At 44.0% G+C, this 27,591-nt stretch overlaps 1 long non-coding RNA gene across 2 annotated transcripts in view; it reads left to right on the top strand.

Annotated features, from left to right (window-relative positions):
* The first annotated feature begins 5,758 nt into the window (after positions 1-5,758).
* LOC119860304 overlaps positions 5,759-27,591 on the top strand; it is an 82,451-nt gene continuing 60,618 nt past the window's right edge. The window contains exons 1-3 of one of the 2 annotated variants that reach the window (XR_006273799.1): positions 5,759-6,227; positions 11,725-11,887; positions 21,986-22,183. This is a non-coding gene — a long non-coding RNA (uncharacterized LOC119860304). Of the gene's footprint in view, positions 6,228-11,724; positions 11,888-21,985; positions 22,184-27,591 lie in introns of those variants that run through there. The other variant, XR_006273798.1, reaches the window with a different exon arrangement.

The raw sequence follows: 27,591 nt of genomic DNA, 5'->3' as shown, positions 1-27,591 counted from the left end.
ATGGTGGGAGTCTGCTATAGACCACCGGACCAGGGGGATGAGGTGGACGATGCTTTCTTCCGGCAACTCACAGAAGTTACTAGATCGCAGGCCCTGGTTCTCATGGGAGACTTCAATCACCCTGATATCTGCTGGGAGAGCAATACAGAGATGCACAGAGAATCCAGGAAGTTTTTGGAAAGTGTAGGAAACAATTTCCTGGTGCAAGTGCTGGAGGAACAACTAGGGGCAGAGCTCTTCTTGACCTGCTGCTCACAAACCAGGAAGAATCAGTAGGGGAAGCAAAAGTGGATGGAAACCTGGGAGGCAGTGACCATGAGATGGTCGAGTTGAGGATCCTGACACAGGGAAGAAAGGAGAGCAGCAGAATACGGACCCTGGACTTCAGAAAAGCAGACTTTGACTCCCTCAGGGAACTGATGGGCAGGATCCCCTGGGAGAATAACATGAGGGAGAAAGGAGTCCAGGAGAGCTGGCTGTATTTTAAAGAATCCTTACTGAGGTTACAGGGACAAACCATCCCGATGTGTAGAAAGAATAGTAAATATGGCAGGTGACCAGCTTGGCTTAACAGTGTAATCCTTGCTGATCTTAAACACAAAAAAGAAGCTCACAAGAAGTGGAAGACTGGACAAATGACCAGGGAAGAATATAAAAATATTGTTCAGCCATGCAGGAGTGAAATCAGGAAGGCCAAATCACACCTGGAGTTGCAGCTAGCAAGAGATGTTAAGAGTAAAAAGAAGGGTTTCTTCAGGTATGTTAGCAACAAGAAGAAAGTCAAGGAAAGTGTGGGCCCCTTACTGAATGAGGGAGGCAACCTAGTGACAGAGGATGTGTAAAAGGCTAATGTACTCAATGCTTTTTTTGCCTCTGTCTTCACAAACAAGGTCAGCTCCCAGACTACTGCAGTGGGCAGCACAGCATGGGGAGAAGGTGACCAGCCCTCTGTGGAGAAAGAAGTGATTCAGGACTATTTAGAAAAGTTGGACGAGCACAAGTCCATGGAGCTGGATGTGCTGCATCCAAGAGTGCTAAAGGAGCTGGCGGATGTGATTGCAGAGCCATTGGCCATTATCTTTGAAAACTCATGGCGATCGGGGGAAGTCCCGGACGACTGGAAAAAGGCTAATGTAGTGCCCATCTTTAAAAAAGGGAAGAAGGAGGATCCTGGGAACTACAGGCCAGTCAGCCTCACCTCAGTGCCTGGAAAAATCATGGAGCAGGTCCTCAAGGAATCAATTCTGAAGCACTTAGAGGAGAGGAAAGTGATCAGGAACAGTCAGCATGGATTCACCAAGGGCAAGTCATGCCTGACTAATCTAATTGCCTTCTACGATGAGATAACTGGCTCTGTGAATGAGGGGAAAGCAGTGGATGTGTTGTTCCTTGACTTTAGCAAAGCTTTTGACACGGTCTCCCACAGTATTCTCGCCAGCAACTTAAAGAAGTATGGGCTGGATGAATGGACTATAAGGTGGATAGAAAGTTGGCTAGATTGTTGGGCTCAACAGGTAGTGATCAATGGCTCCATGTCTAGTTGGCAGCCGGTATCAAGTGGAGTGCCCCAAGAGTCGATCCTCAGGCCAGTTTTGTTCAATATCTTCATAAATGATCTGGAGAATGATGTGGATTGCACCTTCAGCAAGTTTGCGGATGATACTAAACTGGGAGGAGAGGTAGATACACTGGAGGGTAGGGATAGGATACAGAGGGACCTAGACAAATTAGAGGATTGGGCCAAAAGAAATCTGATGAGCTTCAACAAGGACAAGTACAGGGTCCTGCACTTAGGACAGAAGAATCCCCTGCACCGCTACAGACTAGGGACCGAATGGCTCGGCGGCAGTTCTGCAGAAAAGGACCTAGGGATTACACTGGACGAGAAGCTGGATATGAGTGAACAGTGTGCCCTTGTTGCCAAGAAAGCCAATGGCATTTTGGGATGTATAAGTAGGGGCATTGCCAGCAGATCGAGGGATGTGATCATTTCCCTCTATTTGACATTGGTGAGGCCTCATCTGGAGTAGTGTGTCCAGTTTTGGCCCCACACTACAAGAAGGATGTGGAAAAATTGGAAAGAGTCCAGCGGAGGGCAACAAAAATGATTAGGGGATTGGAACACATGATTTATGAGGAGAGGCTGAGGGAACTGGGATTGTTTAATCTGCAGAAGAGAAGAATGAGGGGGGATTTGATAGCTGCTTTCAACTACCTGAAAGGGAATTCCAAAGAGGATGGATCTAGACTGTTGTCAGTGGTCATTGTGACAGAACAAGGAGTAATAGTCTCAAGTTGCAGTGGGGTAGGTTTAATTGGATATTAGGAAAAACTTTTTTACTAGGAGGGTGGTGAAACACTGGAATGCTTTACCTAGTGAGTGGTGGAATCTCCTTCCTTAGAAGTTTTTCAGGTTAGGCTTGACAAAGCCTTGGCTGGGATGATTTAGTTGGGGATTGGTCCTGCTTTGAGCAGGGGGTTGGACTAGATGACATCCTGAGGTCCCTTCCAACCCTGATATTCTATGATTCTATGATACACTCTATTACACCAACTGAGGAGCTGGTGCTAAGTCTCAGAAAAGGATCAGTTCTTGTTTCCCAAAGCCAAACCAGGATACAACACAGCCTGTGATGTTCCAGTTCCCAACAATTCCTGTATGGAAAAGTCTTGTAGAATGTAATAGGGATGAAACCTATCTGATTTAATAGCAGTAGAATAGGTTTCTATGGAAACTACAAATTCTACAGAATTTAATATAAAATAACCATTCTATAGGTGGCTTTTTTTTAAAAATCTATTCAATGGAATTCTAAGGCTGGGATAGAATTCTCAGTCAATTGCATTTGACAGGGTGGCTCAAAGGACCTAGAGGAAGTCTCTTTATTATATTGTAAAAGTCTGTTCCATACGGCTTTCCTAAATTTACGTGTCTGTAATCTTCCCTGGCTAGATCATCCCCTCTCCATACGTGAAATGATGTAACCCAGTTCTAGTGCCTCTGTCCGGGGGAAAGAAGGAGGTCTCTTGCCTTTGTGACGTAGACTCTAGATACTCCCCTTACCAATGTAAACTAGTCATGGTTTAGAGCTCAGTGAATTCTCATAATTTCTGGTGCTATAAGTTGCTTGGACCCTTGAGGATGGACCTGAGACTTTGAGATGCACCTTTACTACCTTGTTGCATGTCTTGTGAACTCAAGGGCCAGAGAGGGCTTTTCTGGGCTGTAAGAATTAGGTGACATTTTTCATCTGGCTTCAAAACACTGAAAAGGCCCCAGGTATTAGGGTATGACAGGCTCAGTTTTCATTACTGTTACACTTAGGGTTGCCACCTTTCTAATGGCTGTTAACTGGATCCCAAGGCCCCACCCCCGATCAACCTCTTCCCTTGAGGCCATGTCTCCTTCTCTGCCTCTTCTTGCCAGATTTTTTTTAAAAAATGACATCAGGGCTTGTCAATTGTCACTCTGATACACAAGTCAAAACCTAGACTGCCTGGGTGAAAACCGGAGAGGTGGCAACCCTAGTTACACTAGTGCCTCAAGGCCCCAACCAAAATCAGGGCCCCATTGTGCTAGGTGCTGCACATACACATAGTGAGCAACAGTCTCTGGCCTGTAGAGCTTGCAATGTAACTATACAAGATAGACAGAGGGTGGGAGAACAGTGTTGTTATTCCCCTTTTAAAGGTGGGAAGCTGAGGCAGAGAAATCCAGGGTCAGATTTTCAAAAGAGCTCAGTATGGTGGGTATTGAACTCTTTTGAAAATCTTGCCCTAAGTGGTTTGCCCAAGGTCACACAAGAAGTCTGGGGCAGAGCAGAAACTGAACCCAGAACTGCTGAGTGCCAGCCCAGTGCCTTAGGAGCAAGTCTGCTCTCTCTTTCTCTTTTCAGGTAACTGAATGTACCTGACTGAACGACACAGACTAGGCATGCACTACTGGCTCACCAGTGCACACACCCCTGGTGCTGCATTCCCTGCATCACCTACATAGCAGACAGCTACATTCAGATTCCAGAATCTTTATGGTGTTAGTGAGTGGCAGTAAGTAGACCGAGAATCTTTTCAGATGCTTTGGTTGCTCTTGTGTCGCTGGCATTTAGGGGAACTCTGACCTGATTTATAAACTGGATGTGACACTCACTGTGAAATGATAATCATGTAAATGCAAAGTATGATTCTGTGCTCACTTTTGTGACTGTCCCTCAACTCTACAGGGATGGTGCAGAAATCTAGCCTCTCTGATTATCTGGTTGCATTCCCGTGGCCTGTTGTAAAGGGAGCTTGTTTGCCGTGGCAAAAATAAAGAAATCAGAATTCTCCAAAACTGTAAATCACTCACAGCTCTCAGTGACAAAAAGGACTTCCCCCCCGCAAGGTGACTTTATTAATCTGGGCTTTATTCTCTAATACATCACGAAGGGAGGTGGAGAGAAATCAGTGATTGTGCGTGGCCCTGTCCGTGGGAGGAACAGGCAGCAGCTGTCTGTGAAATTGAGCACTTCCCATCAAAAATTAATTAAATTAGCTCAGATTCCATCAATAATGTAGCTGGATCCCCCTGCACCTCCCAAGAGAAGCTAGCTCTAAGCTGAGTGCACCAGGAGACTGTTTGTGGAAATTAGGTAATTATTAGTTTATCAAATTAATTTTACAGCATCAGAAAATGGCAAACATTAGAGGAGGAGCTAATGTGTGGCATGTGAAATGCTTTGGATTCCCTGAGGCCAGAGCCCAGAAGGGACTGGCAAGAGGGTCTGCATTTTGCATTGTTCACATATGCAATTTACACAACGAATCTTTCTGACCAGAAGCTGATATATTTATTTCCCCTTTTCTGTTTGATTCTGGATGGGTTCTTATGCCACCTTCAGCACCATAGTATCTGAGCACCTCCCAGGAGTGCCCTGAGCCACGCAGCTAACATCTGTCATGTGTAGTTAGTTTTTTCACCTTCGTGGAATAGTTTGTTTCAGCAGGATTATTATTTTTTTAATGCCCACCCAGCTCTGTAGTTTATAGGAGAGAAGGCCAGCTGAGGAAGTGCTCCTGGCACTTGGGGTGGGAGCGGGTGAGGTTTGTGATGGCCCCTTGTGCCTGGGGAAGTTGGTCCCGCTGTCTGGGACCAGCCCCGGAGAGAGCTCTAGCTCCTGCACCAATGAGCTTTTGCCTTGTAGTGGAAAGTTCCTTGTGCCTAAGGAACCTTATTTGTTCTCCCTTTCCCCCCATCACTTTAATTCAGCCTGTCTTAGTTGCTGCACGGTTACTCCTTCCCAGGGAGTAACATTCATCCATAGAGGTAGAAGAATATTTATCTGACTCTAGAGTATGGGTTGGTGTCTTCAGACAGTTTGCAAATGTAACCCACACACCTTCTGGGTGTGGTGTTCTGTCCCATCTAGTGGCACCGAGACCACTTTGCGAGCGAGAGATTGTCTGCTCTACAGCCTTAGCTAAGAGCCATATGGCTTTTAGTTCATGCAGTAGAGGCTCATGCATTTAGCTCCAGAGGTCCCAGATTCCATCCCGAAAACTGGGGGCTGTCAGCGTTACACAAACATTCAGGTGCAATTCCTGGGTTAAGGCCCTGATCCTGCAAAGCACTTAAGCACATGCCTCCTGTGACACTGTGTGCTCCCCACACCAGCTCTGAGAGGGCTGAAGTAGGCCAGGTGGGCCCAATCAGTCAATTAAGCAGCAACTGAGGGAGCTCACCTGTGAAGGAAGAGGAGGGGCCTGTATGAAGCTCAGGAACTCAGAGCAGCTAGGGGCTGGGAAAGGCTGCAGTTGCTCTCTGGGAGGAAGGAATTGGTGAACCCAGAGAGGGGGAAGTGCTAGATGGTAAGGAAAGGGCTCAGGGAAAGTAAGGTCTAGAAGTAAAAGGGCATTGGCTGCTGTGTAGAGAGGTGGGCTTGGTTTTCCTGTGAGCCCTGAGGATGTGACGTCATGGGGCAGTGAGTGGGAAGCCTGACTAAGACTGAGGATGTGGCGCCATGAGGCAGTGCATGGGAAGACTACCAAAGATTGCTGAGGAAAGACTTTGATACCCCCTAAAGGGGAAAACATGTTTTGTGACCTGGCCAGAGGGCCGAATCCATGAAGAGATAGCAGCAAGAGAGGAGCTGGAGACCGAGAGAGGGACAGAGAGATGGCGTGTGTGGGTAGGGATGTTGACATCGTGAAGCTAATCCCCAGAATGGGCAGGAGGCGGCGCCATCCAAGCGGTGAGTAGAGTTGTTCCATTGACATCACTAGGTCTCCTCACATGCTTAAAAGATAAACATGGGCTGAAGTGCTTTGCAGGATTGAGGCCCAAATCTTTGTTTCTGGTTGCCAAATATCGCCTTGGTGTCATATGATCTTCTCTTCTCTAATTCTGTGGGAAGAAAGCAGCAGTCCTTTTTCTCCTTAGAGCAGTGTGAAATCACATTTGGAGGGAAGTTCATCTCAGCATCTAAAATACAAACATGCAAACTGTGGCTCCAAATACACTTTACAATGTCAAACAGTGGCATTGCAGGGATTTCAGTTAGTGTCACCCACTTGCTGCAAAGTTACTGCATTTGTGATCCTGGCAGCAAGAAAGACCAAGGTCAAGACAGTACAAAAGTTACTATCTGATTATACTGGATCAATATCAATTTTTTTACATTCATTAGAACAATAAGGGGAGGCAAACTTGTTTTGACTAATATCAAGCTCACAAGTGCTGTGGGGTTCAACTCCAGATCCAATGTAATTGTGTTTGCATGGTTATTTATGTAGTTACAGGCAGGCCCAATGAGAGACATTTGGGGCTCTGGTATGTTGTGTTTCCTGGGGTCCCAACTCCTCCCACTTCTGTATTTACCAGACCTTTACAGATGTTTTGGGGGCCCCTGAGCTTGTGGCCATGGTACAACTGTTCCCCCTCTTCCCTCCCTCTTGTTAGCCCTGGTTACAGGGCATGTGTGAAATAAGACCTGTGCAGTCATCCTTTGGGATCTGTCTCTGTTTACGGAGACGCATAAAGCTACCTCTTTATTATTATTACTATTTGCAATTTTTCCTGGTTTGTTCTAAGGTTCATTTATTTTTAGAAATCAGAACTGGGTTTATATACTCTGCTTCCTTTAAAATGTATACAGCTGGTTCGTTTTAATCAGTTATGCTTTTTAAATTTATTTACTTACCATAAATTAACTTGCAGAGCACAAGTATTTGGAAAAAGGGACTCCTCTTGGTCGAAATTCCCTCTGCGCAGAGGGCAAACCCAAAACTGATGCACTGATTAAGTCTTCAAAATGAGGTTTATGTAGGACTTAAGTTGTGCCCAGTCCTTGAGCTGTCTCTCTGTATATAGTGGTGAATTTCATATTTTTGTTATTTCTTTGACCATGACGTGTCAATTACTTGACACATACAATTTTCACTTGAGAAAACCCTCTTTGTACATTTTGAATACTGCAGCCAAAACAGCTTGTGAGTCTTAGTGATTGACCAAAGAAACCATTTTTGCTTCACTGGTGCTTTATGAAAAGAAAAGGAGTACTTGTGGCACCTTAGAGACTAACAAATTTATTTGAGCATAAGCTTTCGTGAGCTACAGCTCACTTCATCGGATGCATTTATGGTTTCAACTGAGGAAAACCATAAGCTTTCCTCCACAATTCCATGCACGGGTTAGATCTGGGAATAGGGCTTGTTCCGTAGACAGAGGGGACACCATGACCTCAGTGGATTTTGAAAATGATTAGGTAACCTTAGCTGCCTGTCACCTCTATCCATGCTCGAAGTGAAAAGAGACACAAGGGAGCAGTTGGCAGGTAAATATTTAGTGCAGAATGCAGGGGATTGAGCTGTCCACATGACTGCTATTAATGCTAATGATAGTTGTGCAGCTAAATCCTCATGCACCATGTTGCAGAATTACCCCTTTAGGGCAACTGGGGATTCCTTGGAGACTCCCTGCTAACGTCTTCGCCCTCAGAAAGCTTGCTCTCCTGTGGAATCTGCTTCGCTGCTCTCCTGTAACCACCTTTCATCAAGTGGCATTCGGTCAGTGTCTACGGTCAGAGTCTGTAAATCAAATCAACAGTGGCTGAAACTGGAGGGGGACAAATAAGGAATCTCAATAAAATAGCTTCAGGTTTCCCAGTATATAGCAGGGAAGTATCACAGTTCTGATGCTGCATCTGAGTTCAGGGCAAAGGCAGTAAGAGCCTAAGCAAAATACTGTAGATTAAGGCCTCATTCATCCTAAAATAGATCACCAGAACCCTTTCATCATTACTATGTCTGATGCATATGTTATACCTCAGAGAAATGTGGATTATGAAAGAGCATGTTTTCACCAGAACTTAAGGAGCAGGGAAAAATGTTGAATGTTTCATAAGAGCTCTGCATACATTGGCTGAAAACTGATTTTGGGGGGAGGGAAGGAATGCAAAACACGGAAATATCAGACAGGCTGGTTATTGGCTTAACGATTACGAACTTTTCACAGCAGCTATAACTGAAGAGATATTTAACTCTCACCAGTTCAGACTGTTTTGCTATTTGAATAGTTGTGGTTAAACAGCAAAACCTAGAGCAACTTGACAAACTTGGAAAACCTGAAACCAGCTTAGAAACAGTAAACCGACACCTGAGTGTTAAAAGTAGTTGCCATCAAACCCCTGAGAGCGGGAGAGAGAACTTCCAGGCTAAGGGGGACAAATTCCAGCCTGTGTGCACAAGGTGTGGGAAAAAGTCCGATCCCAAGAGCTGATGCATGTCCAGCTGGAGACACGCAGTGCAATGTATGGACATTTTGCAGCTGTTTGCTGCACAAAAGCAGTCAGGGAGTTGACTTGTATTGCACACAGTCAGGAGTCAGTTTCTTGTGATGGCATGAATACTCAGTTTAACTCTCCAGGCATGTTCTGTGTCAAGACAACTGACTTTAAAATTCACTCAGGAGTGGGTTAGAGAGACAAGGTGGGTGAAGTACTATCTTTTATTTGACCAACTCCTGTTGGTGAGAGAGACAAGCTTTCAAGCTACACAGAGCTCTTTGTCGGGTCTGGGAAAGGTACTCTGATTGTCACCGCTAAACATAGGCGCCAACTCCATGGGTGGTCCGGGGCTGGAGCACCCAGGGGGAAAAATTAGTGGGTGCTCTGCACCCACCGGCAGCCAATCTCCCCCCGCCCCACTACCTCCTCTCCCCCTGAGTGCGCCACGTCCCTGCTCCTCCGCCTGCCTCCCAGCATTTCCTGCCTGGCCTCCACCAAACAGCTGTTTGGCAGCATGAGCATGCTCTAGGAGGGAGAGGGAGGAGCAGGAATGTGGCATGCTCAGGGGAAGAGGCGGGGCCGGGGCAGGGATTTGGAGGAGGGGTAGGAGTGGGGCCTCATGGAAGGGGTGGAGTGGGGGGGCGGGACTAGGGACAGAGGCGGGGTCGAGCACCCATGGGAAGGAGGGGAAGTTGGTGCTATGCCACTAAATACAAGATCGAACAAATAATTTAGCCATAAAGCAGTTAGCACATATTCTAAGGGCCCATTCAAGGTGAAGTGGCCCATTGATGGTAAGCCTACACTGCAAAGGAAAAACTGCAGTTGCCAGCTCAGGCTCACGCTGCAGGGCTGTTTCATTGCTGTGTAGACATCCGGGCTCTGGGTCCTGTGCCTCAGGACAATGGGTCATGCATAAAATAAATATTCTAAACCTTTTGGGCAAATTTTCCTTTGCTTTGTTTTCTGTGTTTTCTCTCTCTGCCATTTTGCCCTGCACTATCAATCGGACTCTAATATCATGGAATATGTCCCTTTAAGGTCACTGGTGATGTCCTGACCCCTGCTAGTGTGGTGGCTATCTGTATAGCTCCAGTGAGAGTCCAGAGCTACCAACTAGCTATTGCCCCAGCAACTGAGGGGCTGATTCTTCACTGCACTAGATGCGATGCTGGGCTCTAAGAAGGTTGTTTTGATATAGGAGACATTATAAATTGGCCTTAATTCTGCTTTGTGCTGCCAAAGGGGGACACAGCAGCCATCACAGACCAGAGGATCTTGAGTGATCTTTGACCCTTTCGGCAAACCTGAGCTGAATCCAGTGTGGACCAAAACCTGAAAGCAGATGAGTTTCATGTTCTGCTGCAGACACTTTATAGCGCCTTGCTTTAGAAATGGTAGGGACATTCTTTCTATAGGAAATGGTGATACCAAGCACCTCATCCTGCTTTCCAGATCCACAAGACTAGCTTAATACGGACCTGCCTCATTGAAGAGCCTGAAGGCTAAATTATCTTTGGTGTAATGCCACTGAATTCACCAGCATTACATCACAGATGAATTTGATCCCTAATGCTATTTTCTTACCCACTTAAGCATGTTTACTTATCTCTGCCAAAAAGATGCTGTGTGAAAATTGCTTTTATTACCAGAAAGAGAAGTTTGCAATGAAACCTGGTTCCTTGGATGCACTAATTCCATTTAATGAAGGAGGAACATATTGTTTTAATTAATCATATGAATGCAAAATTAGCATGATTATGTGAAAGGTGCTGTAAATCATTCTGATCCACATCACTGAACAAAGAGCATTTAGTTATTCTAGAGTTGTTAAAGATTTTTATCTACCCAAGTGAAAATTCAATTAGCACAAGCCAGTCTCATATAAAACTAAGGATTCTGACTGCAGGAAAAAATGCCTTGTGTGTGAATACTACCTTGTGCCAGTTTGATAAATTACTATAATTAACAGTATCCCACGCAAGCTAAACAAAATTTACAGAACTGTTGTACAAAAGGAATATCTTCTCTCTTGCTCTTATGGAGATTACTCTAATTTCTACATAATATTGCTCCAAGCATTACTTTTAAAATCGGGGTAAAAAATAACAAACCCAGATGATTCTAATACACATTATTTTATATCTTCCTCTCCATGCAATGGACACAGTCACAGCACTTAACATGTTTAAATTAAACAACATGAATTTAATTAGTTAACTCAGGAGACATTACTAGCAATAGGTAAACACACACACAAAGAGCTCTGTTTCATGTCTATGGGCCAGCAGAGAGAGAGACAAGGGTGCAATGCAATTTAAACAGAGAAGGCAGAAATATTGGTCATGGCAAACTATCTAAAAATACATATTTTTAAAGAGGGAAAATAAGTAGGTGAATTTCTCAGCTACATGGTTCCTCACTGGCTAATTTAGCCATCAAAGTCTAGACCCAGTCCTGCTGCAGCGGAAGTCAATGGCAAAACTCCCATTGACTTTAATGTATGCCAGGATCAGGCTCTTTTTAAGCAGAGGCTCTAAAGAGATTTATGATGATGTGGTTTATGAAGACCACTGCTGAGTGGAATAATAATTGGCCTGATTCTATCACCCTTATTCATGTTACATCATATATATATTGAACATTGAAATGAAGGGCTATTATCAGGGCCAGGGTGGTGGGATCAAACCCTATAATAATCTGTCATGCTCTTGCTTCAAAAGACTAACCCAAAGTTGCTTTACAGATTTCTGTATATTGAGGGTGAGAGAGTGTGCTGTATCAGGTAGTAAAATGCAGCTGCCTCTGGGATGGAATACAGACTGTTTATCAGCTCCAAAAACACAGCACAAGAATTGAGAGCAGGCAGTGAAGAAAACAGTGTAATTTACAGTAAGCAGCTCAGGTGGTAAATATAAAACTTGGCCAGGATACTGGAGGTAACTGACCCAATTCTTCTCAAAAGGCATATTGTCCACTTCTTGACCAAGAGTTGGTCTGGTCCTTGCTTCATCTCTGAGACAGACTCTAGCAACAAAGTTCCTCCTAATGAGTACCATGAAAAAGGTCTGTAATGAAATCCAAGACCTGAAAAATTTCAAGGGGGGAAGAGCTTCCCAAGCATTCAGGTATGGAGTGGTTCTTCTCCCTTCTTGTTAGGGGGTACATGGTGGTTTTGTCCGATTTTCACATTGAGTTTAGTGGGTTTGTTAAACTTGGGCCAGGTTTAAACTAAAAAGTTGGGTCAACCAAAGTGTGTCTCTCGGGGTGCAAAAAATCCATACTCTGGAGTGGTGCAGTTAAGCCAATCTAACCCCAGTATAGACGGCTCTAGGTCAAAGACAGAATTCTTCCATCAACTTAACTACCGCCTCTTCAGGAGGTGGATTAACTATAGAGATTGGAGAACCTGTCATGTCGCTATAGCCGAATGTCTCCACTGAAACACTGCAGTGACGCTGCTGTAATGGTTTAAGTGTAGACCTAGTGTCACAACCAGAGAGAGGCCTGAGCCTTGATTCTCACCCTCTTCAAATGTCAAGGAGCTTAGATTTGACTATCTAGATTCAAACCCATCCCTAGGGCTTGGGTTCTAGGAAAGCTCCAAACCCACAAAGAAGCAGTTTCCCTCTTTATGAGACTCAAGCTTCTGAAATGTTGCAAGAACAGCTAATCTTGTGACACTTCAGCCCCTTGGAGTTGAAAACTTCTGAGCTCTCAACATGGCCAAATCTAAATCCAAACTTTGAGTCAGCCTCAAACAGTCTGTATTGAGCTCCCTCCACTACCTTTTGCCCTGCACTCAAGCCTCAAGGCAGATTTGGTGGTGTGAATTCATCTATGTGAAATGAGGGGAAAGGTTTGTTGGACCAGATCCCTCTGCATGAAACCCATCAAGTTTTGCATATCTCCATCCTTAACATTGGCTCATGACTGATTCAGAGAGAAGAACACTAGCTACGGAATTACTAGCACCACTCTTATGCAGCACCCGGGTGTTTCTTGGAGGCATCACAAGAACGTATTGACCTGACCCGATCCAGCTTTCATCACCGCCCGAGTTTGATGGCCAAGCACAAAAAGTTCTGAGGCCAGCACCTCTGCCAGACTAAAATGAGCATTGCTCCAGCTGAGGTCTCTGAAGCTGTGCCATGTTATCCCAGCTTATGATCTGGCTCTCAATTTTTAAAGTAAAACATGGGCACATTTTAGCACTAGCTGAAGGGAGAAGAGGGATGCAATTGGCTGTAGAGAGAGGCAAGATGAGTATGAGCTTGGCATGGGGAGTGAAGGGGGAGAGGATGATAGCAAACATTTTAAGCAGCTGTCACTGTAATTTAGATCCAAGTGAAAATGTTTACCCAGAACAGGAGTAAAAGGTCTAGCTGTGCAGCTGAACATTACATTGGGGGATGTTCACTTGGACAGATGAGGGAGGGAATTCTTTTTCCATATATATATAATTTATTTTTTTAAATGGTTGGCTGGGGTATTGTTTGATTTAACTGCTGCCTTGGGTGGTAACTTTCCCTCCAGACTTGTGGAAGTTCCCCTTTCTGTCTTATAAACTTTCCCTCCTCATCATTAATTTTGCATGATGCCGCTGTGTGAACTGTGCTGCACTTCTGGTATTCAGTGAACTGAAGGATTCATCCTTTGTTTCCTTCTCCCTCCCCTGTTACAAAATGATCACTTGCACTCAGAGCTGTCACTCAGAAGGCACTGCATGTTTTACTGGTGACCAGTCTGTCCATACTGCACCAATGCACAGTGTGGTTATACTTACTGCCAGATTAGCAACGCTGTTCCCTGCTGGGTGAGTAAACAAGGGTCACTGGTATTTTCACTTGATTTTTTTACTCTGGTAAAAGAGACCCTGAAGCTGCACTGAGGATTGTGTAGCTCCAATAAACTCAGAATTTCTTTGTTGTACCGGATTCCATTTGATACCAGGGTGATAGGTTCCTTAGAACTACCTAAAATGAGTAGATTACCCAAGTAAGGCCCGGAAGAGAAGATGCATAGGTATAAAGTGAATGGGAATTTTGCCTGAATAAGGTTTGTAGAAGTGAGCGGCTAATCTACTGGCTTTATCATTTCATTTCTTAATTAGGGGCCACAGTTGGACCTTGTAGAATGGTGAAGCCCCCCTACTCACACCCAGCCTGCCTTTAAATATTACAGTCCTGAGGGGAATCTCTTCTGGGGTTTTTAAACATTAATTGGGATAAAATTCCCAACACTGGCCTCAACCTCTGTGGTTTTTTTGCCTGTAATTTGTAGCTCAAATAATATAATAATTATAGCTGAAACTTTATTTTAAGTCACTTGGAGGCTGCATGAGCAGTAAAATCAGATGTTCTTAAATATAAATTTCACTTCCAGAACTATGGCTGGAAAAAAAAAAATCTGGCTCAGCTAAAACCAAGGGGCTAATCTGGCCTGTTTAAATTCACCGCTGTCATCATGATTTTTGTTTTAAGGCACTTCTTTGTGCTGTTGCTTATAGCCCTGTATTGCATTAGTCTCTGCACGGATACACAGGCTAGTCCTCATTTGAGCGGGGAGGTGTTTCCCAGCTCACACAGGTAGCGCCTCGGGCAAGCCAGCCAATTACCTACGTGGGGGTTGGGGCAGGTTTGTGCTTGGCTGGCTAGCCCAAGCTACCCGGCTGTTTGTAAGTCTGCCAGCTGGAGCAGAGCTTACGAGCGTTGCTCTGTGCAAGCTGGGAATCGCCCGTCCTAGCTCCAATGTAGACATAGCCATAGTGAGAATCCCTGCCCCCAAGAGCTTGCAGTCTAACTAGATACAAGGTGTGAGGGGGAAGAGTAGCCTGGATAAGGTCACCCAGAGGCCAGCAGCAGAGCCCAGATCTCCTGACTCCCGGGCCAGTGCTCTTGCTGCTAAGCCACGCTGCCCCATGTGTTGCTTCTGCCTAGGAGCTTAAATGGCCTGATTTGAAGAGCCGGAGGGACGCTAGATGGCATCTCCATGACTATGGCTGCCCTAGTTAGGGCCCATATGGTTAGGAAGTGTCTAGACCCAACCAAGAGGAACCCAACCAGTGTCTTGTCCCCTACTCCCCCGTGCCCGTAGGCTGAGAGCTCTGTCTAGACTGACATTGGCTAATGGCAAGAAAGCCACAAGCAGGGGGGGCAGCCAAAGTTCCCTAAAGCCAGGGGACGAGAAGCAAGGATGGCCTTAGCTAGGGGCTAGGAGCCTAGCCACAGCATCTTTCGGCCAATGACTGGAAATGGCTAGACCCTCTCCCTGCACAGGGCAAGTGGCCAGCAACCCAAACACAGCCCTCCATTCAGCCCAGGACAAGGAATAACCATAGGCAGTCTCGGAGACCAGACCAGGAACATGCTAGAGGCAGCAAGCAGGAGAACGCTTCCTGCATTCTAAAGCTCATTCCATGCAGTCAGGTTTAAGTTCTGGTGAGCAGACATTTGCTCTCACTTGTGCTAACAAGGCAATGTGTCTTTGACCAATGCACAAATTAGCCCATAATAACATTTTGCATAACAATTCTAGATTTCTTTACCGTCCCCTGGCGCATACCCTAAACGTGGCTTGGAGCACGCTCAGCTGGATCTGCACTGGCTGGTCAGGTAATGGACCAAAGCTATTTGCAGAGCAGTGCTGACATCAGAAGTGATGATGATGCAGGAAAAAAAATGGAAACATTTCAAGCAAACTAACTCCTGCATTGGTTAGAAGCAAAACATTGCTGCAGAGTGCCTGGGACTTTGTGAGTGAAATGAAATGGAACCCAATTACAAACAAAAGCAAAATTGATCAGTCTGGTTACAATCAAACTAAGAAATGCAAATACAGACAAACTGCATAAAGAGTGAAACATAAGTTGGATTTTAAAAAAACATTCAGTTTGATAATCAAATGTGGTGTATGTGCTTTTCTTTTTGTTATCTTGGCAGCTCTTGACACCTTGTCGTTATTTGTACCTGTTTAAAGTGAGCATAAAACATGACTATACTGATCTGATAGCATTTCACATCTGCTTTGCACAGATGTAAATGACTCCGGAAGGTGCACTACAGGGCAGAATCAGCCCATATAGCAACATAACACATGGCAAACTTCTACATCTAACAGCTGAATTGTATAGCTCTTCCATAGCTATTCCTTACATTATCTGGGTGTCTTTTGTGAGATCTTAGCGCATGACTGTTTGTGTTTTTTTGTTTTTTTTTTTTAAATGCTCTGTGTTCCCAAAAGCATGTCTATCAGGTTCTTGGTTATCTAACTGAATACAGAATTACACCAAAAGGACATTGTTTTCCTAAATATGATTTTTAACCTGATATTACATATTAGGGGGCTTATTCCTTCATCCACTTACTTCCTGGTCCTTCTCGCATGAACAGAGCAACAATACCCAAAGTCCAAAGGTGCAAACAATTCAATGTTTGTTGGGGTGAACTTCCAGCAAGCATGATTCCAGTTTCCTTCCTTAGTGTCCCCCTTCCCAGCTCTGACACCACAGAGCCTTACACCTGTGTCCCTGTTCCATTCCTGTCCTTAGCCAAATATGATTCCAATTTCCCCCCCCTTTCCCATTTTTCCCCCCCACTCACTTCCTGACTGACTGCAGACTATCTAGTGAAACTTGAGTTCTGCTTAGCTATACTTTAACCAATCATTTTACTGAAATTCAAGTAACTAATCCTAACATTGTAACACGATTATGTAACCAATTAAATCCCACCACCTTAATTAGTTTACACCCAGCAAAATTAATTATACAGCAGACAGGAACAATCACAGAACCAGACAGATTATACAGACAAACAATAGCAAAGTGGGAACTATAATGACAAAAAGATACAGAAGTGAAGATTTCACATCCCAGCTATTGATAAGTGAGTTCTTGCCAGACAGGATGCTATCAAACGAAGTTTCCTTTTACATATTCTAGACACTTCCCTTTCTCTGGAAGCGATGGGCATCATCAGAACAGGATTGTATCCTAACAGCCCCATAGCACCTGATTTCAATGTGACTAGGTTGGAATGTGAGGAGGTGACCGGTCACTTCGCAGCTTATGGCTGCCTCTGTTGCTTAGCCAAAGGCCTCAGCCTAAGCACAGGGCCTCAGACTGTCGCAGTGAGAGAAGGCCCTTACACCGGCAGACAGTGACTTTGATTCTTTCTTTTATACCTCTATAACTAGCCAAGTGATAAGAATACACCTAAATTCTTAGAGTATAGGCCTTTATATACAGGCCTGAATATCTATATCCTAACATTACACCTTTAACAAAGTTCTTTTAATTCCAGTAACTCTGCTGGTTTCAGAGACCTCTCTGAAATGCTGCTGATCTGTGAATGAGGTGGAATTGCAGCAAGGGCAGCTTAGTCTGGACATTAGGAAAAACTTCCTAATTGTCAGATTGGTTAAGCACTGGAATAAATTGCCCAGGGATGTTGTGGAAAATCCACCATTGGAGATTTTGAAGAGCAGGTTAGACAAAACAGCTGTCAGAGATGGTCTGATAAGCCTTAGTCCTGCTATGAGTGCAGGGGACTGGACTAGATCTCTCAAGGTCCGTTCCAGTCCTACGATTCTAGAATAGAGGATAAGATGGGGATATTTGCTTATTTGTGTGAGATAGGAAAGGACACTTTTGTGATGAGAAAACTTGCAGCAAATTGAGTATAAACAAACAGCCCTAGTTTTTCCCGGTTCAGTGGTTTGCTGAATCCAATATATATATGTAAACCCTCATTTCTACCTGTGTCTACCAGTGTGTGCATCACCACTGGCAGGGGGGCTAGCCAAGTGTGTGCAAAACAGTGCACACTTTTCATGTGTATAACAGTCTCTAACAAAGGCACAATGGTCTGCCTCTAATGGCTTGTCCACAAGTTGAGGACTGTGCTATCCTGCCTGAGGTCATGGGTTCAAACCCTCATGATGGCTGGTTGAGAAGGGGTGTTACTTTTTTGCCAATTCCCTGCCAAGCAGTGCCCATTGGGTAGAAGGAGCCAACAAGTTTCCCCTTTCCCTCCATCCCACTTTCCTCCTTGTGTTGGTGCTTCTGGAAATCAATTATTTATTAAAAATTTTTCATTTCCCCCACACACTGTCTGTTTTCCCAGCTAACATTCACTTGTTTAATTTTACGGGCTGACAGGCTGTTGTGGAATTTGTTTGGCAAGTCACTTTCTGTTTTCCAAAATTAATTAGATAGGGATGTATTTAAGTGGCTGTGGAAGCCAACAATAAAACATTATGTTCTCATTAGCTGAAATAACACTGTTGCTTCTTGCCTAATCTAAACCATCTCAAATATGTAAATGAGATGTGAGAGTTGCAAGAGGAAACTTTTACGATGGCCTTTCCGCTGAGGGAAGAGAGCAGGGGACAGGCAGCTATAGCATGATGCCTTCGTGAAACAGGGCCTCTTTCTCAGCCAGAATTACATTGCCCATCAAGAAGAGGGTTCCCTGCACAAGTCAGAGTAGATCTAGAGCTATACTCAGTGTTTCTGAGCAGGCCTCTGAAATGTTGGAGTATCTTTTGCCCAACCCTAGCACTGCTACTCAAAAATTTGCCACCACTGTTGCCCTGGCAGCTCAGCCATTGTGTTTCTGCTGTGTAAGGAAGGATGAGGGTCGGGACTGCCCTGGGTTTGCCACGTTACAGAACTGTGCACCAGCTGCATACCATGGAATTTCCCCCTGAGAGGGCTTCCTGCAAGGCTCTGTACAGGGAGGGGCAGGACCAGAAAAGCCACGCCTGCTTGCATCCTTTGTTTTGTTGTCGGCTGAAGTATTCCCTCTGCTGTAGTCCCAGAGACACACTGCAGCCCGAGGGAAGGATTCCTTCATCTCCACAGTAATCTAGCACAGCCAGTTGAGCTTCCGCCAACATGGGGCTTTACTCCTTGTAAACTGTAGGCATTGCCAGCCTGGGATATATATTGCTTTAGAGGCTGAAAACTTGTCCTCAACGATGTATATCTAGTGATTAAGGTTTCCACATGTGGTATCGGTTTTCCAGTCATATCCTTGCCACCTGATCTATATGAATATCCCATGTAACCTTCCAAAAGCCTGATATCCAACTCTATTGTAACTCCAATACTTTGTAAGACTTCAATCTTGATTCCCACAAAAAATCAAAGCCAATGCATTGAGTAGCATCTAGGTTGTTTGCTTTTTTGGGGGGGTGGGGGAGAAGAGACAGCAAACCTATGACAAAAGGAGCAAGTTATTTGGGTGTAGCAATGGGTGAATTTGTTCCAGTGTGTTCAACACTGAAGGAGAACATCGTGGGTTCAAAAGATCAATGCTAATGTGTTGTGTTAGGAGAGGATGTGTATCGAAAGAATCGGGTGAAAACCAGTGGAGAGTGGGCAGAGCAGAAGAACCAAATAGAAGAAAGATACAAAATATAATACATACAGTAAATGGGACAATGTCATGTGTGTGGTCATTGTATCTTCAATACCTATCACTCACAACTTCTTAACTGTAAGAATAATGCATTGTTTTTTCAAATTGAGCTCCTATGGGGGTGGGGGACGGGGGAAGGCAACAGTTTAAATGACAGGAAGGTAGGATTGCAATCTCTCACTAGGCTGGAAAACCTTGCGTAGCTTGAGAGGGTCTTAATAACCCAGGTTTACCAGGTTGGTGCATTCTCCCTTTGGTGGAGAATGCAGATTTCACCGGTGGGAAGACATAATCCAGTGGAGAGGAGTGAGACCTGTGAAGATCAGATCTCTATTCTCTGAATAGAAACGAGATGAGGTGATAAACTTTATCAGAGATACTCATCTGGAGTGGGCACTCAGTACATAGCTGAGGGCAACTGTGTTCAGAAAAAGAAAAGGAGTACTTGTGGCACCTTAGAGACTAACTACTTCAGGGTAAATAGGCCTAATCCCCTGAGATGGGATATTAGATGGATGGGATCTGAGTTACCCAGGAAAGAATTTTCTGTAGTCATCTGGCTGGTGAATCTTGCCCATATGCTCAGGGTTTAGCTGATCGCCATATTTGGGGTCGGGAAGGAATGTTCCTCCAGGGCAGATTGGAGAGGCCCTGGAGGTTTTTCACCTTCCTCTATAGCATGGGGCACGGTCACCTGAGGGAGGATTCTCTGCTCCTTGACGTCTTTAAACCACGATTTGAGGACTTCAATAGCTCAGACATAGGTGAGGTTTTTCATAGGAGTGGGTGGGTGAGATTCTGTGGCCTGCGTTGTGCAGGAGGTCAGACTAGATGATCAGAATGGTCCCTTCTGACCTTAGTATCTATGAAACAAATTTGAGCATAAGCTTTCAGTGAATGCATCCGATGAAGTGAGCTGTAGCTCACGAAAGCTTACGCTCTAATAAATTTGTTAGTCTCTAAGGTGCCACAAGTACTCCTTTTCTTTTTGCGAATTCAGACTAACACGGCTGCTACTCTGAAACCTGTGTTCAGAAAGACTTGGAAAGCAGGAGTCAAGGGGTAGATGAGTGGCTTATGCAAATCACTGCAAAGGAATGTAGAGTACAGAAATGGTGCCAAGGAAAAAAATACATGGCCAGGGAATATACTGAAAGTGAATCGTACAGTGAAAAACACAAACCAGAGCAGCAATGGCTCTGGGGTTTTAGAGGATAATGGTGTGTTTTTGTTGTGTTTTTTCCTTGCAGAGTGTTCTGTATCAAAGACATTCTTTGAAAGTTCTTGTTTAAACTATGGGTCTAATGGAACTCCTACTGTAGCCAATGGGATTCTTTCCACTGACTTTAATGAGAGTTGGATTGGGCCATAAGGGCCAGATTCTGATCCTCCTCATTCATACTGAGCAGTAGCTTACTCCACTCAGGGAGTGGTCCCATTGATTCAGTGGGACTCTGAGAGCAGTAAGGTACAATTCATTGGGAATAAGGGTATCTGACTCTGGCACAAAATATAGTGATCTCTCTGCCTACCAAAGTGCTGCCACTTCTGGTGAAATTTGGCATTATGCTCGAGCACAGGATAGGAAATTGAAATCGCAGGAAGAATCTAGGCATGTAGAATGACAGGTTTCAGAGTAGCAGCCGTGTTAGTCTGTATTCGCAAAAAGAAAAGGAGGAGGACTTGTGGCACCTTAGAGACTAACAAATTTATTTGAGCATAAGCTTTCGTGAGCTACAACTCACTTCATCGGATGCATTCAGTGGAAAATGTAATTACCAAACTGGAATTTGACTAGGACTCTGGGATTAACCCACCTACTCTTAAAAATCCCATTCCACTCTTTCTAATGCTCACCATGGGTCTTCATATGGCATCTACATTATGGTAGTACCAGGGCACTGGCTGGTAATTGTCTCAGAGCTATGTGATGTATTGAAGTTCCAACACCACTCCTTGCAGCTCCTGGGTTTTCCTCTTACATCTTCCTTGAAGTGACTGACCCTGTCTAGCTCTCTTTAGCTTAAGCTCTGACAAGATCACAGTCTGAGGTGGTAGGGTTGCGGGATAGAATGTAAATCAGGAAAAGGCTCTGGGGGTATAGTTTATTGTAGAGAGACCGCAAGACTAATAGTAGTGGATCTGAGAAGGAGCTGTGGCCCAGAGTAGATAGGGCACTAAATGCAAAATATATTTTCATAATCAGGAAAAATAAATGAATTCTGGACTGTATGATTGGAGCTAATGAACACATGTGGGAGAACCACTGGAGCCTTGTGGCTCTTATCTGTGAATTCCAGGAGATCAAATGGGCTGCATTAGGAACACTGTGTGCTGTTCTGGATTCCTGTCTCTGGAAAGAATATTAGAGTGAAAAGAAGGACAGGCAAGCTGACTGAGAGGTGCACAAGTGAGGCCTGTATCCTTGGCAAAAGCAGAAATGCCAACTACACCTCCCTGAGCGCTTCACATATCTGATGGGAATAAAAATGAAAGATGTTCCCAGGTTCTTTGAAGTGGTATCAAAAACAATCTAGGGAGCATGAACTAAAGCTAAGGAATTGTTGCACCCTGAAAGAGTCAGGCCAGAGTTTCTTTGTCTGGGGATTGCAGTACAGTACAAGAAGTTGAGTAACTGAAGGCATCCATATATGAAAATACAAATACAACAAAAAAAAAATTGAGATTTGTGTTTGGAAAACAGTATTGCAAGGTTTAAATCCTAATTCAACACAAGGAATCAAATCTGTAATGGTTCCTGGATCATATTCCATCCTAATGATTTCCTGTGATTCCTCAAAGGTGTCCCATGGAGATGCCGAAGTATGACACTTGACCAAATAGGCCACAAAATGTTGAGACAAGAAGCTTTTCTACCAACCAATTGATGCGATAAAAAGCTAAGACTCCATTATAATAGATCAGAGAGCAGGCAAGATAGCTGAAGCATGAAAAGAGCAGTTTTTTCACATGCCTCTGCAGTTTCTCATGGATTCCCCACCATATGGACAAGTAACTTATATATGTCAATAAAGCATTTTGGAATTATTAAGAATGAAAAGTGCTTATCCACTCCAGCAGGGGCAGTGCCTCCACTTTCCCAGGATTTGGGGGCTGGAATGGGGGCTTATACGAGATCAAGCTGATTACCAAACTCATTCCTGATGAGATAGAAGTGATGCTCATTTGAGTGGGGGACCATTCTGGGTGTATGGGGGCAATGGTGTCTGCCCCATGTTTTCTGGGTCTTGCTGAAACCAGGAAGTAAAGAGACATTCAAGCCATGATCCAGCAAACACTTGACTCCAGTAAGGCTACTAGCATCCTTAAATGCTTTGCTAAATCAGAGGCTCACTGAACTTTTCTAAACCTCTGAAAGGTTTGGTTTGAATATGGGACAGTTATTTCATTCACACCTCTTGACCCTTCCCCAATTTCCTTGTATCTGCCTTCATCCCGCCTCTGAATCTCTTTGCTCTGTCCAACTAAGTAGTGTCAGCAAAGTGTGGTGTTGCTCCTAATGTTTGACAAAAGAGAGGGCATTTGTCCTCTTGCCTAGCAATGGGATAAGACAATGGCAAATCCACTGCCAGTCATTTGTATGCAGAGTGGACTATTTCATTAAGATGGGTTTCAGAGCAGCAGCCGTGTTAGTCTGTATCCTCAAAAAGAAAAGGAGTACTTGTGGCACTTTAGAGATTAACAAATTTGAGCATAATCTTTCGTGAGCTACAGCTCACTTCATCGGATGCATCACAAGTACTCTTTTTCATTAAGATGTAATGTTTAATGTTTCCTGGAAAAAATGAGGTTTTGAGTTGTTCAATTATATCATTAAAGTCAGAGAATTAGGCGAAGATTGCAAGCCGCTTGCATAATGCGGGCAAGTTTAATGGTAAAACTTGTAAATAAGCTCAAAGGAAATGAGCTTTGGTATCTTGTCTTTGTTTCCATGTTGCTTGCCTTGAACAGAATCTGCCTCATGCTAGAAGGTGAGGAATATGGAAAATGGCAGATGGAGAGTTAACAGGCTTTGACAGTGGAATGCATTTGTAGGTAGGGCTCATTTATCTCGGAGTTCAATAACAAGTGACAGCTGACCTGATAAAACACAGAGAATGCTCCTGGAAAACCAGCCTGCTGAGCAAACTCTGGAAGTGGGATCACTGGGAATAATACCTTGTGGAGACACAGATTTAAGAAGATGTCTTCTACTTTATTTAGCACAGCACTAGGTTCCAGTGGCATTGGCGTCAGGAGGTTGCAAACTCGCTTTGATTTGTTCCCTGTGATATCAGGCCTTTGTTCCTCCAGGTGCAGAGTTTCACTGCAGCCTGCGCCTTTTTCCAGGGCAGAGAGCTATCCACTGTTCTCTTATATACAGTACTCATGGACTTAACTGAAAACCAATAAAACATTAAGGGAGGGAAAGGGCACATTCTACTCGTTTGCAGGATGATTGTCAGTTTTAATTTAGTCCTTCTAGTATGAAATCAAGGTATAGAAGATGGTATTTCTCTGGTCCTGAACTCAAGAGAATTGGTGCCAATTAGAAAAGGGATCCTTTTGTCTATACAATGCAACCCTAGTTAACACAAGTCCCAGTTAACCAAGGTTCTGTTATCTTCCCCTTGGTCACATTGTACCTGCTCAGTACTGCCTGGTTAAGCCCACTTGGCTTGGTAGCATTCTCGCTGTGCTGTGGGTTTCCTAGAAGCTATACACAGAGCTACACGCTCCAACAACCTGCCAGCATCCCTCACTGCTTCTGGATTCCCTTGCCATAAACACCCAGGTGTCTAGTCAAGTTTGGCATTTGATAAGTTGTTTGGGTAATCAAGACACTCTGTGCCCCTTTCTGCTAGGGGTTACGGGCTCCATTTGGCTTTTCCAGCAACAGTGTGAATCTTCTCATATCATCTTGTTACTCGTGCCAAAACAGAACATAAAGTGAATTTATTAGGATGAATTCCCAGCAGAAGCTCAAGCAACAAAACACCTTTTAAAAAATAAACTGACCTGACAATACTGCATCAATAAATCATGTTAGATGCGTCTTGATTTTAGTGCCTTATACACTTTACTCCCAGTGGATAACCATTTCAGATGAACCACTATTCTTTATATCCAGGAAAATAAAAATCCTAAACTTGCATACTTGATCTAGACAAAATAAGTATAATATCTGTCTGGGGATTTTTTTTGGATGCACTTTTCTGTATTGTGTTTTATTCATGATTTAACAGCTTGTTGAAAGTTGTCCAGTGCACTAATGTTTCATATGGGCAAATAATTCATCCTGATTAATTTATTCAGCACAGTTTGCCTCTCCCAGCTTGTGAATGGCTCACAAATGGATTATCTTTTCTTGAGTTCATTCATTGCTCTAAATTATTTAATTTTGGCAAATAAATCTTGGTTTGTGGACTAGATGTGAACATTTCAGGGTGAATGTTTAATATTAAAAATCTAAATCAGTTTGGATTAGACATTCAGGTCACATGGTATATTTCTGTTGCTTGACTAGAGGATCAAAAGGGCTTGATTATCTAATCATTTTTCTTAACCTTCTGTGGCCAAATTTATTTCTGTTATATCATTTTTTTTGAAAAGGGGTGTCCAGAACTGAATACAGTATTCAAGGGAAGGACATCGTATGTGGGGGAGAGGGGATGAGAGAGAGAGAGAGGCATTACAATGTTTTCAGGCAATCTTTTTTTAAATGCAAATTAACACTGTTTGCTTTTTTTTTTTTGACCACCTTTCTGCATCCACCTGACACTTTCATTGCATTGTCAAGAACAATGCATAGGTCTTTCCTTTCCATTCCATATTATACTATACATGTAAATCTCATTTTTCCTTTCTGCCCAAGAAGTATTTGACTAGAACCCAGGAATGAATGGACTAATTATTGGAAGACCCTTGAGACTAATACTAGGTCAATATAAATTTGTAACACCAATATGCTGAACAAAAAGGAGGTAATTAACTAATTGAATGGGAAATGAGCAATTCAATCCATTAAAGTATCTATTTGTATTTTGGACTGGCTAGGAATTAAATTTTCCCTATGTATGTTGCCCATTGCCTTGTCTCACCGATATCTTCAATACTGCTTTTCAAATGTTGTCTATTGATAGGGACATCATTCTCTTCTGGAGTTTCCTAATGGAGCCTGTCCTTGACTTTTTGGGTATGAATTTATCGGTCCTTCTGAACTAGCACTTTCTGACACAATTTTACAGGTGACAGAATAAATGAATTCTACCATGGACTCCGATGAAGTGAGCTGTAGCTCACGAAAGCTTATGCTCAAATTTGTTAGTCTCTAAGGTGCCACAAGTACTCCTTTTCTTGTTGCGAATACAGACTAACATGGCTGGTACTCTGAAACTATGGACTTTGTGGGTGTATCTGTGATCTCTTGATAGATATGCCAAAAAATCACCATTGTTCCTCAAAAATAGATTACTTATTTATGTGTGTTGAGGTAGCACACAAGATCCCTAGTCCTGGACCAGGACTCCATTGTGCTCAGCACTGTGCAAACAGAAAACAAAAAGTTTACAATCTAAGTACAAGACAAGAGACAACAGGTGGAGGAAGACAGAGTGGGAGGGGAGGGCACAAGGAAACAGTGAGACATTTAAATAAACCTTTCATTGAGAGTCTTGTGTTCATTATTTATCCCGTCATTTTGGCCCTGATTCAGGAAAGACCTTGAGCAGGTGTTTAGCTTTAATCCCATTAGCTTCAGGGGACAAAGTTAAACATGCACATGGGTGCTGTGTTGAATGAGGGTCTGAGTCGTATTCTCTACCATCAGTCAGTGCCCTACCTAGATCTAGGACTGCACTGCAGAAAGTTACTCACCAACAGATGTTGTGGTCAAACCCACAGCCCATCTTAGTCCCTTTCTGTGAGCATTTGTACAAAGAAGCTTGTTTGCAGAAATGCCTTTGGAAAGTGTCAGGAACACACACGTGTGTGAACATTCATGGCATCTGCCTGAAAGCTCTGTGGGCTCAGTCGGGAAGCAGCAGGCTTGGATGGGTCTATGCAGTTGGAGGGGAAACTTCCCAAGACGCCATCAAGCAGCGGCAGACTAAGCACAAATCACACTAATCTGTGGATATGAGCCAGGCTGGCAGGGGACTAGAATCCAAAAGAATTACATATACAGATCCATGAGGAGAGGGCATGAACCACCTCTCCCCCAGACCATGCTGGGAGACCTCCCATCTCTCCTTTCCCTGGAGGCCTTTGCTTCCCCAGTCTTATGCAGGAAAGCCGAAATAATACCATGTGATGTAGATGGCCAACCACGCAGCCTAAACAGCAGATCAAGAAGAGCAAATATGTCACTGTCAACCACCTCCCACACACTCCTTTGTGGCCCGGGGTGGTTTTGCATCACCTGGCCTCAGTTTCCCCTCTTGGTTCCTCAGTAAACACAAAGGCTTTCACAAGTTCAATAACAGCCCTTCTTGGGGTCTGGTTTTATTAAGACAAAGTTCAAAACACACGGGGAAAATTTTTCCACGCAACCAAAAGCTGAGCACAGCTGAAAGCTTCCTCACAGAGGCACTGTCTCTCTTCCTCTGTGTGCTGGAGAAGACATGAGACCTGTCCAGCCTTCTCCTGAAAAGGAAACACAACTTCCAGCTGGATCTCTACCTAACCTCCTCAACCTTTTTCAAGGATCACTGCAGGAGACTGTCTCCCCCTGCAGCTTCACACTGCAGTTCCTACTTTTTGACTGTCCACAGACTTCCGATTTTCTACCCCCACCACAAGACTGGATGTCATATGACTTGCTGCATTCTCTCTACCTTAGGAGGCATATCAGCTGTGTCACAGGTGGGCTGAGACCCTATCTCCCTTTGGAAGGGCCAGCCCCCTGTGACAGTCACATGCCCTGAAACTCACCAACATTACAGAGTTGCATGGCCCCCTCTGTGCTAGGCTTTTAGCTGAGCTTTGGAACTACCGTTGCACCGTCCTACAACAGATGAAACTTCTACAGCCTGTTACATACTCACCCAGGTGTACCCATGCTGCAACAAACCCCTGCCTTTAAATACACTTGAAAAAACACTTAAAGTATGGTTACAGTTAAAATGGTTTCTACCACTTTATCTGTTTATAACTGTTAGCTGGGCTTAAATTGAGCTAAGGATGCACTGTAAAAAGATTCTTAGCCATGCAGCTCATTAAAATCAGAACTGGATAATTATCTCCCATGCAACTCTTTGAATATGTCTAAACCATTTTCTAGCTCAATCGTCTGCTTAGCCTTGGTTAAACTCAAGCCAAATGTGGTATTTACAACCTTGAGAGGCAACACATGTCATAAAAATGACTAGATTTATAGGATCCTCTTGGGCAATCCTCAGGCAGTATTA

Source organism: Dermochelys coriacea, chromosome 8 (assembly GCF_009764565.3).
Source record: "Dermochelys coriacea isolate rDerCor1 chromosome 8, rDerCor1.pri.v4, whole genome shotgun sequence".
Classification (NCBI taxonomy): domain Eukaryota; kingdom Metazoa; phylum Chordata; order Testudines; family Dermochelyidae; genus Dermochelys; species Dermochelys coriacea.
This window is presented reverse-complemented; position numbering and strand designations above follow the sequence as displayed.